Source organism: Pongo abelii, chromosome 7, assembly GCF_028885655.2.
Source record: "Pongo abelii isolate AG06213 chromosome 7, NHGRI_mPonAbe1-v2.0_pri, whole genome shotgun sequence".
Lineage (NCBI taxonomy): Eukaryota > Metazoa > Chordata > Mammalia > Primates > Hominidae > Pongo > Pongo abelii.
This window is the reverse complement of record NC_071992.2, coordinates 12,295,202-12,309,345: the sequence shown is the minus strand read 5'-3', so window position 1 is coordinate 12,309,345 and position 14,144 is coordinate 12,295,202. Positions and strand designations below refer to the sequence as shown.

At 42.9% G+C, this 14,144-nt stretch overlaps 1 protein-coding gene across 13 annotated transcripts in view; it reads left to right on the top strand.

Annotated features, from left to right (window-relative positions):
• Positions 1-14,144, top strand: part of MSRA (methionine sulfoxide reductase A) — a 385,886-nt gene that overhangs the window by 199,640 nt on the left and 172,102 nt on the right. The gene's annotated exons all lie outside the window — the stretch shown is intronic.

Below are 14,144 nucleotides of genomic sequence, written 5' to 3'. Positions count from 1 at the left end.
CGTGACAATTGGTGCTGGCTGCTGGTTAGCGCTAACTGCCAGCTGCAGTAATGGGGATGATGGACCATATGTCTTTAGCACACTGGCCTGAGCTAATTCACATGGTGGTAGATGCAGAGAACCCAAGAGCAGCAAGAGAGGATGAGCCCTATTGTCTGTTTGTGTTACGTTCACTTTTATACCATTGGCCAAAGCAAGTCATATGGTCTAGACCAGAGCCAATATGGGATGGCTCCCCAAAGGCAAGGATATAGTAGGTATCAAGAATCAGGAGCATTATTGCACCAATCTACCACATGAGACAAGCATTTCAGATACTGGTTGTGTTTTCTGGAAGGAAAAACATGGAAAGCCATGCTATAATTCAGGGATCAGCAAACTATTGACTTGACTCATAGGCCAAATCCCACTTGCTGCCTGTCTATATAAATACATTTTTGTTGAAGCACAGCTATTCTCATTATTATTATTATATATTATCTAAGAGTGTTTTCATGCTACAGTGACAGAGTTGAGTGCTTGCAACCAACTGTGTGGTCTGCAAAGCCTAAAATATTTACCGTTGGGCGCTTTACAGGAAAAAAATTTGCTGACCTCTACTCTAAGCTAACAGGATTGGCAGATGCCCTCATGGCAAATTCTATCTCGAATACCAAATTACCTCTCTGGATTTGTTTCTGACCTTCAAGGATTTCCTTTCCTTTCCTGCCAGCTCAGATAGCATTTGAAATGTTTTTCTAAAAAAATTATATTCACCACTTTAAGAGGTCTTAATAGGGAGGGAGTATCTGGAGCTATAGTCCACTATATTGACAGAAATGGGGTGTAAAATGTAAACAGTTTTATCTTTTAAAAATAAAGGCTTAAGTAAGTGTGGTTTGTGGAGGATGCGCTCAGCCTTCCGAGGGCACCATGAATGATGGAGGGGAAAAGCTGGAGTGTGGGAGCTTGGTGAATAATGAGCATGTTGATGTGTTTGCTACAATATGAATTCTATTTTGAAATAAAATTTGAGCTGTACAACAATGAAAATATTATAAAAATGTGCATATTCTTATTTTTTCTTGCTCTAGAGAAGGATTGAAATATTCTGATTGGTATGGAGAATGTGGTGTAACGAACAAATGTTTTAATGGTTAACCTATTTTTTTTTTTACTTCTGTTTCAAAATTAAACAAATGCTTACGCATAGCTATAAATAGACTCAAATGAATCCTGGAGATCACCCAGGTGTATCCTCTCAAGTCTTAGGAATGGAAATGAATAGATTCCTTCCTGTAATTCCAGACATGACTTAATGGCCTAAGAGAAAAAGGTTGCTAAGAAAACCCCCAAATATCTATTGCTTTATACCTATTATCCTCAACCAGCAAAATGTTAACAATCAGTTAGAATATTGTGATTCCTTGTTTGCTCAAACCCTTTTCAGTTCAGCTGTTTACCTTAATAACAACATGATAATTGCTGTGCGTTAAACTCATGCTATATGCCAGACACTCTAATAAGCACTTTTTCTGTCTTTGCTTTTCTCTAAGCAGTTCCATGAAATATGTCAGTTTCTATCTTTTACAGAGGGAGTGTTGAGGCTCAGAGAGGATAAATAACTTACCTAAGGTCATACCTAGCAGGAATCCCTACCTCATTAGCTCTCAGCTCAAAGTCTATGCCATTGACCATGGTATAAGTCTCCCAGCTGTCATCATATCCCAGCCGTTCTCCATTCATCCCTTTGCACTTCCTTCCACCAAGTCACAAATTCTCTTTCATATCTATCCCTCTGCTATATTTTTTATTATATTGGTGTGCTTTTAAATGATTAAGGAGAATGCCAAGGAAATTCTTTTGTCTTTCTTACGTTTAGAAGGAAAAAGGGCAAAGCCAGTTCATGCAAACAGCTAGTGTGTTAGCTAGTGTGTTTGCCTCTAGCAGTGGCAAAGTATAGAAACCACGGAGACTGGTAAGAACTCGATTTGGTATGAACACTACCTGCTAAGTTAACAGTAGCATTGGGAAGCATGGTTGTCATGGAAACTTGTTCCTGATTGGAAAGGGATAGTTATAGGGTCTTACCCAGACACAGAAGGAGAGATGATTTCTTTCCCTAGGCTTTTTTTTTTTTTTTTTGTTCTGATCATAAAAGGGAAAAACAAGGCAGAGAGGAGCTATGATAGAAAGGTCCCTCTGGCACAGAAGTGGTAGAGCCTTCAGATCCCTGGGAATAACAGGGAAGGAGAACAAATAAGGTCCCTAGCTAGAGTAATTATGGTAACCAGCTAATTAAAGATTTTTGACCGAGGAGAGGGGTGGGGGAGACATAAAGCGGGTTACACTGGCGGGCCTCCCCTCTGAAGCCTCTGGTGCTCAAAGCCTTGCTGAACAAGTCAGCCCTGGAGTGGTCTGACTTAAAAGAAAGAAAAAAAAAACAACAAAAAAAAAACCCAAGGCTCTGGTAAGATGCGTAGTAATTGCTGAGGTCCAGTGTGGGAGAAATACTAGTCTGTACTCTAGTATTTGTGTTAATTTCAAAATTGCTTTGTCTTGTGCTTGCAATTAAGTTTGTAAAACTTTGATCACAATCTGTGAATATTTTGTAAAGATTTTTACTTTTATTTTGTCAAGAAAAGAAGCATAGAGACCTGCATTGTGTGCAGATTCCTTCTGTCGTAAAGCAATATGCTTGAGCTTAAGGTATCATGTGGTTTCTTGGGGCAGATGCCAGAAATATAGGAGGAGGGGTTAACAGAATCCGCAGGGCCAGCTTTACCACTGCTCTGTGCAACCTCTTATGTGATGACACGCATCAGAGCTTCCACAAGCATTATCTCAGCACACAGGTGGGTGAACACAGGCCAAGGAACCATCGGCTCAAGTTTGCTACCCCTGCTGTGCTAGTGGGTCTGCACAGCCTCAACGGGGGGGAAGTGAGCAAGAGTGTGGATGTGAGTGTAGAAGCAATGTGTGTCCAGAGAGGGTGTGGATTCATGTCAGAATGGTATTTCTATGTGGAAATTGATAGGCCAGTGACTCTGAACCCCAAATTGGAGTTGTGACTAGGCATATAGAAAAGATAACATGGCTTCTCATAGTAGCTGAGAGAGGAGGTGTCCCCAGCGTAGGCTCACTAATGGGGCTATTCATGGTGGGCAGTCTCCATTGCTTGGTGCCACTTGTACCTGACATGTGTAGAGAATACAAGGGGACAGTCTCTTAGGAATTTAGAATAAAGTCACCCATTGAGAGTGGCAGTATAAAATCAGCCTGCACTGAATCACAGTGGAGATGGACAGTCACTTGGAAGAGAGATTGGTTTCTGTGTCCGTAGGATTTCAGAGTAACCTAATGGAATGCCCTGACTATGTAAAAGGAACATAGGGCCTCAGTAAGGAGGTTGGTGAGCTAGAACAGCCTAGGAGAGGGGAGGTCCTGGCCACTCTCTTGGGTGTTCTGGGCAGACCCACAGAGCCTGATACGCTGGCACTTTTAAGTTGTATCACTAACCTCGTGTTCTGATCCATACTCTGTAAAACTTTCTAATCTTTTGTTCTCCTGTGGGGATTATTTACAGAAAGAAAATGCAATGAAATCAGGTTAGTCAGGCAGACAGTTCTAATTCTTATTTAGAATTCAATAAAATGCCTCTCTGAGATATATATCTCAGTCTATTGTGAGTTTAGTCTGCACAGGTGATTCTCTCCAAATTGAGTTAACCTTGGGCTGAGTTATATGATGAAAACAGAGTTTTGGCCGGACCTCCATGATCTTCCAAGGCTTCAGTTGCCTCCTGCATTTCCCTGGAGATTTCCCATCCCTTGCATGTGCCCATAATTTCATTTAAACCTGTTTTAAAAGTGAATGTAACTTTTAAGTAATCTATAATCTTCCCTTCCTCAGGTTCATTAAGCACTGAACCAATAGCGCACAGGCTGAGAAACTTTCCTCACCCAGATGTTTTGGGCCTGAATTCTAACCCCTCTGAAAGCCACCCACCACCAGCTTTTGCACCAGGCACCCAGTCTTGGCTGGTGCCTGCACCAGGCACCCAGTCATGGCCAGCAGACCTCTGTTGGGCCAATGTTCTGATGCATTTCTGATCTGTCTCTAAGAGATGTGCTGAGAAGTAATTCATGTCTTAGTGGCCACTGTTTTGTACCTAAAATGATGTCCAAAGATTCATCCGTCCATTTGTGTTTCCTACAAGCTCAGCATCTGGCTGGCACTAGAGAACCCAGGACCTGGACTGGAATAGCCATGAGGAGCCTAACTTGTATATAGGCCTTACTTGAATGAATTAAATATGCCACTTATTGGAAAGGTTCCACATGCAAAGCATTGCACCAGGTCCTCGGGGAAGGTTGGTTGTGATGTAAAGAATACTAGTTCTTGTCTTCCAGAATTTTCTTTATAGTCAAATGAAAGCTTGATCTTTCACATTTGTTTTAAGGAGTTGGGCTGACACTGGTTTTCTCTTTACACATGCACACACACACACACCCTCAAACAGTTGTTATGCAAACCAACTGATTAACTGGCATGCTGTTGCTTTACTACATTGATTTTAGAAGTAATTGAGCTATTCAGATTCCTGAATACTCTGATAGAGAATTATTCTTACATTTTATAATAACGACTGTACAGATGAAAATATGAAAAGACATTCTGCAATGGATAAGCATTCTGGGTTAATTTCAGTGCATTAGCCTAATATACAAATACCCCATTTCTGGCAAGAAAACCCAGGATGTTCATTCACTGGGTAATATCTTTTCATATTTTGCTTACAGATGTTCAGAACAATTCGATGTTTATTAGTCTATTCAAAAGCTTTTAGAAATCTGCACAGCCAAGTGGCACTGAATCCAGAAGCATGAAAGGAGCTGCACAACTTTTCCTCGTAAGATTTACACAAGCAGCACGGGAAATCTGAGGCCCAGACATTTCCTTATCAACAGAATACTCCGGTGGATTTTCAAGCGGGCTGTTCAGCAGAGGTTTCGAGCAGGAGCCCAGGTGTGGGAAGAGTGGAGTGTGAGAGTCCTCGTGTGACCCTCTAGGGGTGGTGATGCAACTGACTGTATGGTCTGCAAAACCTAAAATATTTACTGTCGGGTGCGTACCTGTCCTGTCCTGAGCCCATTTCCTCTCTTGTAAAATGGAGCAATGCTGCTTGATGAAACCAGTCAAGTTGTGGTTGGATTCTTATATGTAACAAACCTGCACATTGTGCACATGTACCCTAAAACTTAAAGTATGATAAAAATAAAAATAAAATTATTGCAAATCTGAGTATTCTAGAAAATCTGGGATACATACTTTCTAGCTCTTGGGCACGTTAAAGATGAACACGACGGATCATGAAGCATTGCTTGGCAGGGCCTGGGCCAGCTTGCGGCAAGTATGCCTGGCACAGCACACGGAACCCATTTTCTTCTCTTCTTCATCTGTGTTCTTAGGAGGTCAGGTCATGTCACCCCCTTTTCCAAATGCGTGTGATTTTTTTCCTTGATGTTTGAGAGCTCTAACTGAGCAAGGAATAATAATTTCCCCACTAATGTAAGACAACTCAGTATGCTTTTTTTTTAAAGTTTGACTTAATTTCTGAAGTGTTTGGGTGGAAGCGCATGTCTGTGTATCTTACATTAGATGAATGATCTCATTCTTCAAAGTAGGGATGAAGTTCTGTTATTAGCAGATTTTATCAAGCAATGTAAAACTCATTCTAAATTCCTTGCAGACTGCATTAAATCTCTTTTTAGTGCATAGTCAGTCTTATTGTACTCATTTCAATGTCAGTCAAGGTAAATTACTAAGTTATTGACATACTCCTGAAAATGCGAGAATTCTGGTGTTCAGTTCTTGCTACAAGCAATTTGATCGCTTTTTGTTCCTCTTATTTTAGGCATAAAATTGGACCTTAAACTTGTAGCAGGCAGGATAAAAACGCTTATCTCTCTCAAACCAAGAGGCAGAAAGCAGGTTTCAAGAGCAGAGACCCTTGACTCGTACCCTTAGGACCAAAGATATCTGCTCACCCAACCCCATCTTCCTCACACCCCCATCCAGGCAGCTGTGCAAGACAGATTAGTTCAGTGAATGGACCCATTGCCTGAAGAAAAAGTATAGGTAATGAGAAAACAGCTGGTTTTGTTTATTCTAAACCTCAATCACCAGAAACAGCAAGCTTGGCCTCTGTACCAGTGGCACCCCTCTGAAGGGTTGACATGGGGAGGGGACATAGGTCATGGGGACGTCAAGGCATTTGAGACCTGGAAGGGCTTTAACCATCTTCCAATACAACAGCTTTCGAACTGGGTGACCATGGAACCCTCAGGCTTTCAGAAGGGTTCTGCAGGAGCTCCAGAGGTAATGATGTTTGAACTAGGTAAGATTCAAGCTGCTTGGAGAGCCCATTCACAGCTTTCAGCTGTATTATATGTTGATGTCCTGGCTGATAACCTTATTTTGAAAAGTTATTGAGAATGTTGGGAAACCTCCAAGCCTGCTTTCTTTGTCGAGTAAGGGAACTGAGGCCAAGAGAGATGAAGTGATTTGAGAGATTTTAGTAAAAGGGTTGAAAATGTGCTTGTCTTCTTAGATCACAGTGTGACTACAACACCCAAAAGAAGTTCGAATCATACACCCATTCTGCTCCTCGCAGTGAGGTTGACAGTCAAGGATTCAGAGTAGGGGTGGCTTTGGAGTGGGAAATGTTATGATTTGAAGAGATCATAGTTTTGTCATTTGGTTCCTGTTTATCATTTCTATGAGGCTGGATTTTTTCCCCAGTACTGAGTTCTGGGGTTTCCTGATAGATAGTTCTTGTGTCTGCTAGACGCTTTAAGTCCTGTCTGTGATGGCCAGCAGCAGAGCTGAGGGTGTGACAATAAAGAGCGCCTGCAGGAGCCCAGAACTTAGGACTAAGAAAGGAAATCATTGAATTGGGGGGTGGTTTCCTTGCTCCCTCACCTCCCTCCCTTTCAAGCTTCTGCAAATTGGCTTCCTGGCCTGGGCTGGGGACTGCTTGGGCCTGCAGAATTGGGGCAAGTGGTCTGCAAATTGATTTGTCCACCAAGCATGGCCTGCAGACCTTACATATAATAACCTGGTACACACCTGCTCCAGTTTTCAATATACAAGGGTGATGGCATTGTGATAATTAAAACATGCACTCAGCCAGTGCTATTGAATTCAGAGCAATTTTTCACCATCACATAGGTCCTTCATCCACCGGTTCTAAAATTTGAGTGACTCTGTGGGGGTTCTCTGGCAGTATCTAGACAAAATCATGTGGTCTGTCATACTCACATAGGTATGAACCCTGTATGCTGATGGGTAGTTCAAAGTTGAAACCAAAGAGACATGTGCACATTTTGCTAGAGGTATCCCAAGTTTGCCCAGATATTTAAATCCAGCATTAGACATCAGAGAGGATGAGGATTTTCTATAGCTTCAAATGACTGAAGGCTGGAAAGCAGCAAAACATAGGGCCCCACAATCCTGCTGTCCTCGAATGGTAAAAAGAGGCATTTAGTGCCTTTCCTTCCCCTTCAGGCCATTGGCTAAAGACTCCAATAATGTCAAGGTCTGTTCTTTGTCATTGAAGGGCAAGGGGTGAGTGAATTGGATGGTTTATGGACTCTCTAAAGACTATTGCATGTGCTACGTGTTCTTCATATGACCTTGATATTTTAATATTCTATAGCTTGTTTGGCTGTTCAACTCACCTCTCTCCTTGAACAGCTTAAATCACTGCTGAGGAACAGGTGCAGTGGTCAAAGGTCAACAGACTGACAGACTTTAAGTAGTGAAATGTGTCAATATTTCAGCATTTCTGGTGGTAAAATTCAAATAGAGCATTTAAGTAGAAAACAAATGGAAAGGAACAGTAGTAGAAACATCCTTTACACCCATTCAACACTAGAAATAGGTTATTCTTTCATTGTTTTAGGATTATATTCTCAAAGACTTAGAAGGGAGATTAAGAGGAATTTGCTATAGCAAGCAGTTCTTAAAACGTAATTGCAAAAGCAGTTGATGAATGTGCCCACACTGATGTTTTCAAATCACATCTAATGGAGCCATAATGTAATATGAGAAAATAACCTTATTGGGGGGTCAGGGGGTTTAGCTTCTCTAGGAATTTTATGGGATATGCTGGGTCTTAATTACTTCATAATGACTGACAATTTTTAGAGCCTTAGAATAAAGGTTTCTTTTTTTTTCTAAGTTACATTAAAAATAAATATCTGGGTCAATTACTGGCCCATCCATCTGCCAAGTGAAAATTGGAACAAGAGAGAAAAACACGGTCGCTCGTCATGGGAGTGAAGAACCCAGACGTGAGCGGAGCGGCTTGGGAAGAGGTCATTGTTGTTTGCTGGGGCCATGCCTCCGATCTGCTGGGGACTCCTCAGCCTGGGAGTCATTTACAAACCACCGAGGCCCCTCAGCTGCGGAAGAAGCTTTGCTTAATAAATCCTGGCCTCTGAGGCGTGGAATTGTGAAGTCTCTCAGGGAATGCCGAGGGACAGAACTAATTTCAGCATCTTCATTCTTTGAAAATGGGAGCTAGCATCACGTCTCTGGCTGGAGCGTTCTGATGAGGGTGACCACCTACCCACAACGTGTTTTGAACTCTTTTATTTATAGTTGTTGCCTTCCTCTTTCTTTCTTGACGTTTCCTCTTCCTCCTGCTCCTCCTCTCTTCTCTTTTGCTTCTTCTTTCCTTTAGTTAAGGATAAGTTATTTTTTCCACTCTGTTTATTGTTACAAGGCTTAAAAGAAGTCACAGAAACTGGTGACTTAGCACATAGTACACGTCTTAGGTTTAGAAGAACAGTTGAAAACATAATGCTCTCAATGGGTATTACAATAGTAGTTTCTATCCATGACCGTTTTGTAATCCGCAACTCCTTCTACCTACTGATCTCTGTCACAGGCCTGTGAGATAGAGCAGCATCAGTGCTGCCCCTTACAAAAGTGCCAGGGGTCAGGGACACTCAGAAAGTTAGTCAGTGTGCCACCTGGCTCATTAGAGGTTTTGACAGTTTCTGCTGGTGGGATTGAAAATAAAACAGGGTTTATATTTAAGACTGTCTCCTTCTAAGCCTTCTCTTCACTCGTTTTCAGTAAGTGCATTTTCACGTGTCTTTTGTGAGCATTTTAGGATAATTTTAAAATATTAAGCTGTGCTAGAGTTTTGAAAATGGCTTATAAAAAATAATCTAGAGATCTGGAAGTGTTTAGATGGATGTGATCTACAGAAACACGGGATTTCCTTTTCTTTAGCCAGATGGACTTTAGAGGTCATCTATTCCAGTGATTTTTTTGAAACTTTTATTAGGCATTAGAATCTTTTCTTCAGACAAAAATTTTGCACAGAAGTCTATTAAAACTGTGTCCAAGATGCTCTGATTGGGAGAGAGGGCTTCCCCGACCACTGTCCTCAATATTCTGGCCCTAGAGTGCTGCCTCAAAACCCACCGGGAGCTTAGTCTGTAAAGCAGTTGAGGACTAGGGCCAAGTTAATTCTGGGCTGAAACACGCAGTAAAATGAGAAGGCCTTCCACACCTCGCTCATCACTAGCCCACTGCAAGGCTGCACTTTGCATGCTCATGGAAACCCGCAGGATTATTGAGGAGGCTGTGCAGAGGGAAGGGGCCTTTTAATTCTCTGCCTCCTTAAGGGTGCACCCTGGCGGGCCAGAAGCCCCAGACAGAGATGTTTCTGTACAGGTTCCAGGTTTTGCAGCAAGGTCCCGGAGCATCCCGTTCTCCCAGTGAAATTCCGTTTTCAATTTCAGCCTGATTCCCTGAGTGAATTTAATGTAAAGCTGTCCCTTCCCCCTCGGTCCCGGCAGGTTCTAAGGAGCTGCTGGCAACTGTCACGCCAGTGCCCCTGTCAGCAGACCTGCTTGGCTCTGGAAGGATGGGTTGACAAAAAGCCATAGGTGCTTGAACTTGTGTGTCTTTGTGCACAAGAAAAAATAATCTGTCACCTTGTTTAAGGCGTGTTCGGTTGCGTTTGATAGTTTGAAAATGCTCTGGGGAAAAATCATCCATCTGGTTTTGAGAGTCAGGTTGTAAAATGGTGAAATCACATACTGGGGGCTGGAGTAGGGCAGTGTGGGGGCATTGGGAGGGTGCTGGTTTCTTTTTTAAAAAACAACTTTTAATTTTTTAGTCTAATAAACTTTTTTGTTTAAAGAGCAGTTTTAGGTTCACAGCAAAACTGAGCAGAATGTAAAGAGAATTGCCATCTACCCCATCCCCCCACCATGCCCATATCAACATCCCCACCAGAGTGGTGCATTTGTTACACCCCAGGAACCACATTGATACGTCCTCAGCAGCCATAGTTTGCATTGAGTTCACTCTTGATGTTCTGACATGTATAATGGATGACCTGTATCCACCATGAATATATCGTACAGAGTAATTTCGCTGCCCTAAAATCCTCTGTGCTCAGCCTATTTAGCCCATCCTCCCCCGCCAACCCCTGGCAACCGCTGATCTTTTCAGGGTCTTCATGTGTTTGCCTTTTTCAGAATGTCATTGAGTTGAAATCACACAGTCTATGTCCTTTTCAGATTGGCTTGTTTCAGTAATATGCACTTAAGTTTCCACCCTGTCTTTTCACGGCTTGGTAGGTCATTTCTTTTTAGCACTGAATAATATTCCATGGCCTGGATGTACCCCAGTTTGCTTGTCTATTCTCCTGCTGAAGAATATCTTGGATGTCTCCAAGTTTTGACAATTACGGGTGAAGCTGCTGTCAACATAGGAAACTGGTTTTAAACATTCAGTAGAGATTAATGCAAGAACTCTGGAGTAGGGGAGGCCTGGAGGCCTGGGTTGAAGTGAAGTTCTGCCAGAGAGGATTTCTGCTAGCTGATATCAGGCAACTGGGGGCTTCATCCGTCAAAAGCACTTAACATTGAAACTTACTTTTCTTTTCTGAGCCACATAAGTAACAAGAATTCAGATGGCACCTCTGTCTAGGTGGGTGGCTGGCGAAAACTTCCAACAGTACTTTTCTCTCTCCAGAGTGTAAGAGTTCAGATAGGCACGTGTCCGTTCTCCTCTTTCTGTGGGGCGGAAATACATGTATTTCTCTATCCCCCCGAGGTGAAGCTATAGTCTCTGAGCCCCTGAGTTTCAGCCTAGTGGGAATGTTTCTTGTAAGATTTCTCACTTTGGGAGGACCTTGGGCTTCATCTCCTGCCCTCCTTCTCCTGCCTCAAATGGCTACCAAGGTGAGTCCAGAAGAAACGCTCAGAGCTCTGGAGTTTGCTTATCTTCTAGGCTTCTTATATATTTCATTTCTTTCCTTCATACTAGCTCAGTGAAAAATGTTAAAATATTTTAAAAATATATTGTACCCAGCATTTTAGTTATATCAGACAGGAAGATTGCTTAAGATGTTGATGTGCCCTTTCTTGGCCAGGGCATTGCAAGGCAGGGTTAGTGCTCGTAGACAAACAAGGACTTTTTTAGGAGGTGATGACACCATTTCCATCAGGGGTGGCCAGGAATGGGCACGAACAGACAGAAACATTCAAGTGACTTGAGAGGATCCTTAGGCAGCCTGGAAGTAAGAGGAAGATGACCGGCCTTCTCCAGCTCCACAAAAAACAGTGTAATTAAATGTGGAATACCGTTACCCCAGGAATATTTGACTTCAGAGACCTTGGGTCTCAATGCATTGGACACTGACAGCCCATGTATTCCACTCTGTTTGTGTCCATAAACCTTCTTCATTTCCTTTATTTATTTTTTGAGATGGAGTTTTGCTCTTGTTGCCCAGGCTGGAGTGCAATGGCGTGACCTCGGCTCACTGCAACCTCCGCCTCCCAGGTTCAAGCGATTCTCCTGCCTCAGCCTCTGGAGTAGCTGGGATTATAGGCACGCACCACCGCGCCCAAGTAGTTTTTTGTATTTTTAGAAGAGACAGGTTTCACCATGTTGGCCAGGCTGGTCTCAAACTCCTGATCCCAGGTGATTCATTTACTTTCAATTACGGCACCTCAATGGCCTCCCATTTGAGTATAGATGTTAAATAAGTACAATTGTCTCTCGGTGTTTGGACTAATTGCTCAAGGCTTTGATGAGCAGCAGAGTCTCATTTAGAAGGGGACTTGCCTTGGTCCAAGAATTCACTCTCTTACCTAGGATGTAATTTCATTTTTCTGACAGGACATGCTTGATGGGACTGATGTCTGCAGCCAGGTCAGCACAGCAGAGAGGTGAACACCAGCATGTCTTGTTAAGAAGCAGGAGATGAGATCGTGAGATTGCCACACATACATGTTGATGGCCTTTACATATGAGCTTGGAGATAGAAAATAATGGCTAATATATTTTAGTCCTTTCCAAGTGCGTGGCATAATTCTAAATTCTTTACTTACGACAACTTCTTCAATTTTCATAACAGCTAGGGGATAGGGAGGGGGTAGGCTAGTGTCCCTGTTTTTAAAATGAACAAATCCAGGCATAGGGAGATTATCTGACTTGTGTAAACCCCCATAATTAGTAAGCGGCAGAGCCAGAATGGATGCAGGGACAGTCTGTGTCAAGAGTCCTTGTTTTGAACTCCTATGCTGTGTCTCTCTCAAAGAGAACAAGAAAGTACAAGTCACTACAATGAAAAGAACTCCATTGTCAGTGAGACATACGGCACCCTTCCAAAGTGAGAAAGACAAAACACCCAGCTAAGACTCACTGGCTAATTGGAAAGCAGGACCTGTTATTACATAAAGGCTCCTGTCCTACTAGGTGAGATTTTCCTTAAGGTTAGGGACTATGTCTTTTCATCTCCCTACTCTTGTGACACCTGGAGCAGGCCTTGCTCTCAGTAGGCTCTGATCAATGCCGAGTTGTCACATCCCCTCATGCGTTAAATAAGGCCGTGTCTGAGGATCCCACTGGAAAGTCTTGGAAGACTCTGCGACTCTTGTAAGCCTTGCGCGGTGCTTCCGGATTATATGAAGAGTTGAAAAATATCACGAGAAAAGTCCAAAGTCTGTCCTAAGTTCTGAACAATAGCTCCCTTCTCCTATGTGGCAACTCTTCCCTGATGTTTTAAAGAGCAGAGGTCTTGGCAACCACGCTTTCCCTCGGATTGTTCAGCAGAGGGCTGTCAGTTATCTAAGACCTTTTTAAGAAGCAGATATACAGCCAGGTGTGGAGGCTCATGCCTGTAATCCCAGCACTTTGGGAGGCCAAGGCGGGAAGATCGCTTGAGGTCAGGAGTTCGAGACCAGCCTGGCCAACATGGCGAAACCCTGTCTCTACTAAAAATACAAAAACTAGCCAGGTGTGGTGGTGCAAGTCTGTAATCCCAGATAATTGGGAGGCTGAGGCGGGAGAATCACTTGAACTTGGAAGGTGGAGATTGCCATGAGCTGAGATCTTGCCACTGCACTCCAGCCTGGGTGACAGAGACTCTGTCAAAAAAGAAAGAAAGAAAAAAAAAAAAAGCAGATATACATTTTATCTTTTGCCTTTGACCTTGTCAAATCTGTTGAAGTTCTCAATGCCCTGAAAACAAATGGACTTAGATCTATGGCCGCTCTCTGGCAAAAATGAGGGAATTTTAAACTCCAGCATCTTTTGGGCTGTAGCAAGGTGACACAATTTATCAGAGTTTCTGGAGTGCCCCAGAGGCTAAATAAATTCAATCTTGTCATTTCTGGAGTATTCTGTAAATATCAAGCCTATAAAACAGAATGCAATTACAAGAAGAAGAGTTAATTCACAGGTTGGTGAAAGGAACACTGCTCATAATCAGAGTCAGGTGGTAAAGGACACACTTCGTGCTGAAGCCAGGTGTATAGGGACCCGTGGCATTCTCCCATCTGGAGTTGTCTGCTTCTCTCTCCCTGCTCCCGTGGGTGGGAGCGGGATTCCTAAGTCACTTTCCCTCCGTTTCCCCATTCCCATTTCTTTTGAGTACTTACTAGGTGCAAAACATTTTTCTGGACATTTGGGAAAGCTCAGAAAATAATATGTTGATATTCCACTCCAGGAAGGTAGACCGTCCTAGGAAACCCAGGACTAAGGGAAAGCAGTCCGGGTGTGTGGGGGAGAGATTCAGGGTGCTTTCCACCCTCTCCCGGACCTCAGCTTCCCTGTGCCTGGCTTTGCTT